This window comes from Cyprinodon variegatus, unplaced genomic scaffold, assembly GCF_000732505.1.
Source record: "Cyprinodon variegatus isolate N-32 unplaced genomic scaffold, C_variegatus-1.0 Scaffold489, whole genome shotgun sequence".
Lineage (NCBI taxonomy): Eukaryota > Metazoa > Chordata > Actinopteri > Cyprinodontiformes > Cyprinodontidae > Cyprinodon > Cyprinodon variegatus.
In genome coordinates this window covers 210,886-214,505 of record NW_015150942.1, presented here as the reverse complement: position 1 = coordinate 214,505, position 3,620 = coordinate 210,886, and positions in this window count along the sequence as shown.

Genomic DNA, 3,620 nt, shown 5'->3' with positions numbered 1-3,620 from the left:
CACTGAACAAATTACACAATATAGCATTGTTATTATTTCACAATGTAGATTATCTTTGTGACAAGAGTCAAGAGTCTTAAATGTTCTGGGTTTATTTATATTTATTGTTTTTTTTATATTTATTTTCCTTTTTGGTGAATATTCAACTAGAGACCCATTCATTATGGAGAATTATCCTTTTATTGTACTTTCATGCATTTTAAGACTTTTTTTTGGACATAAATGTAATCAAGCAGCTTCTCAACTACTAGAATGAATTGCTACTGCTGTTCTTCACAACCATAACTCAGTGTTGGATCAGCCCCTATTTGACCCAGGAATGAGCAGCTCAACTAAAACAAACATTAGTTTTCAGTTTTCAGTGTACACCTCGAAAGAAACTGACAGCATAACACTGTAAATGGGTTTTGGTTTAAGATGTACATGTTAGATAGAGTTTTAGTGCAAAACCCCATTTGACAGCTAACAGTGGTCAGAGATAGCCTTGTTTATGCATGATGAATACGATGGTTGAGCTCACCTTCCAGTTTTGCTTTGAAATGATCTTTTGCAGTGATGATGCCATAGAAGTTATCAGCGACAACATATGTTTGTTTTTCCCAACATTCTTGAATCTTTTCTTGATGGCCTGTTACTGGAAGATTTTCATGGAACAGATTTTCATGGAACAAAGGAAAAACTGGGAAAAAAGGAAAAACTGTAAGATATTAAATTGAAGATATTAAATTGATAAATCACTAAATATATTCTTTAATGAAAATAGGTTTGATAAGTTTGGCTTTAGATGTTTGCAATGATTATACTTACAGGAGGACAAATCCACAGGACAGAGGAAGCCCAGAAGGAAAACCTGAATCATCCAGTTTTTGGGAGACATGTTGCTTTCATGGCATTGAGTCTCAGTCTGATTGGATGATCCGTTCTCAGCTGGAGTTGATTAAAAAACACAAACAGACATTTAAGATAAAGTTTAAAAGAAATAGCTTGGAAAATAAACCATTTCTTATTAGCATAAGTTCAGCATTTACTTTACTTCGCTTCAAGCAGTCAGGAGCTCTAGCATCCACCTGAGGCTCTTTGCTAAATGAAATGTTAACACGCTTTGCATAGAAACCAGGGTCAAATATTTTGGCTTGCAAATTCTGGTAATGTCAGCAGGGATGACTGTGCTGCTCTCTTATGTTTGCAAATTATTTAGTACCAGAAATAACGTTTTGCTGTTGTAGATTATTTATTATTTTGAATTTAATGGGACATTTTTATTACATTTCATTTTGAAAACGTTAAAAACTTTAATTTGCAATATCAAAGGTTAGCAACTTAAGAACTTTGTTTCTTTGTTTGATTTAGTTTTTGCTTATTATTTTTTTGTTTTGTTAGGCCAACTTTAGTGGCAAATAAAACATTGCAAAACAATTTTACAGATACATGCTTGTGATATTTTGCAACCATAAAGAAATAAATACAGAATACCTGAAAAAAAACGTCTCTACGCATCCCTGTATTTGTATTAGAGAACATATAAAACAGTTTGAAAGTGATCTTAAAAATGAATTAAATTCTAAGGGAAACAGGGTGTTTGAGCTTGCTTTAGGAAAGACGTTGGCAACAAAAAACTGAACATGTCTGAATTTGTATTTGAAAATTGCCAGCTTTTATTGTTGTGGATTTATATTCATTGCCAATCCAGGCGGGTTGCAGAGGTCTAACACCTGTTTATGAGCCAAATTTGTTTTCTCTTCTCTGGTCATCATGTCAAGATGAAACATGGACACTGGTTCTCAATGTCCACAAGCCATGATCATGGCATATGGCACAACATTGTCATTACCCTGTCACAAGTACAGAGCAAAGAAATTCACTCTCTGCATTTAACCCATCCCCTTGGAGAAGCAGTGGGCTGCCATTGTGCGGCAAGCGGGGAGCAGTGTTGGGTTAAGGGTCTTTGCTCAGGGAGCCAGAGTGGCGGTCTGTGTGAGTGGCGCTCCAACTCACAACCTCTGGACTCTAAGCACAATGCCCTAACCACTCAGTGAAAAGTTATGCACAGTATATCGTACGTTTTTGACGTTTTTTTCGTCATATTTCATTGTATTTTTACGTCTTGCCTCGAGACAAGATATCCTTGCGCATGTGGATCTTACGCACCATTCAATAACATAGAATTTAACATACAATTAACCTTAACCCTAACCCTATGATACAAAACAACAAGCAACCTGGTGAGAGACTTCAAGAAGTAATTATTGCACAGTTTTTCCCAGTTTTACGTCCGTCCGCAGATCTGCTTTTTTCGTCTGTCTGGCTGCGCATGCGCACTGATCTGTTTTTTCGAGGAAAAACGTCAAAAACGTACGAAATACTGTGCATAACTTTTCGTACGATTTCATACGAACTGATAATGAGAATATGTTGAACCACTAGGCCGCCACTTTTCCCAAGGACATTAAATGAAAGGGATTCTTCTAACTCATTCGTAGGATTTGATTTATGTAAACCAGTGATCCCCAACCCAGGGCATGTGTACCCATAGTGGTCCGCGAGTGCATTGCAAGGGGTACATAAAAATATTTCTTAGGTAGGGAAATAAAATAGGGCAGGGATCTGTTCTACTTTGTGAGGACCAAATTGGAAAAAATAAAATAAAATACTTTTATCAGCCAAAAAGTTAGTTTTTCACTGAGTTCACTTTCAGCTTTGAATTACATCCAAACCAAGCAGCTCAGGTGTCATTAATGTTAAAATCAAAGTAAAATAAATGGATTCAGTCTGACTATAATTTTTGTTTAGTATTTGATTCCAATTCATCAAGTTTATATATGATTACAGGGGAGTTACTCAGAAAAGCTCCACTTATATAAAAGCATATTTATAGTATGATTTTATTTTGATTTCTAACTAACTTCCGGGCAACATATTTATGTTTTCTTTTTTTTTTTAGATGGAAAGAATAAAATGCCTAAGAATTAACTGCTCATTATATAATCAGTTATTGTACACTCCACTTTTGGGAAATCATCAATACCTTTAACCACTACTCATGGAAAGAAAAAATGCCCAAAGTGGTGCACCAATCAAAAAAGTTTGGGAAACACTGATCTAAACAACTGGTGTTTTACCAGATTAGACCAGAGGACAATGGTCTGCATTGTAAAGGTATCACCAAAGTGGGGATGTTTGTCTCCATTGTCCCTCTCCGTATTTACCAAACAGAGCAAATCATCCAAAACCCTTCCTATAATTTGTTAAACATGAAGCTGGAGGGATGATCAAGTATGTATTTAATAGTCCAATGATTCTAAGCACAGCAGCAAATCTGTTTGAGAGGACAAAACTCTTATGCTAATGTGGCAGTGTCAATGTTTGGTGGAGGTTGGTTGAGGACCCAATATTGAGATTAGGAGGCAGAGATGAGTTTTGCTGATTTAATGCAAGATCCAGAGGCAAACAAGGGGCAAAAATCCTAAACTACAAAATTTTGAAAACCAAAAAACTAGAAGATGCCAGGGAGAAACCCTTCAGGGAGCCAAGTAACAACCAAATAACAAGAAACCAGCATCGAGGAACTGATAAGGTGGTGTATATATGGGTAACAGAACAAAGAATTGGCTAATGAGCTG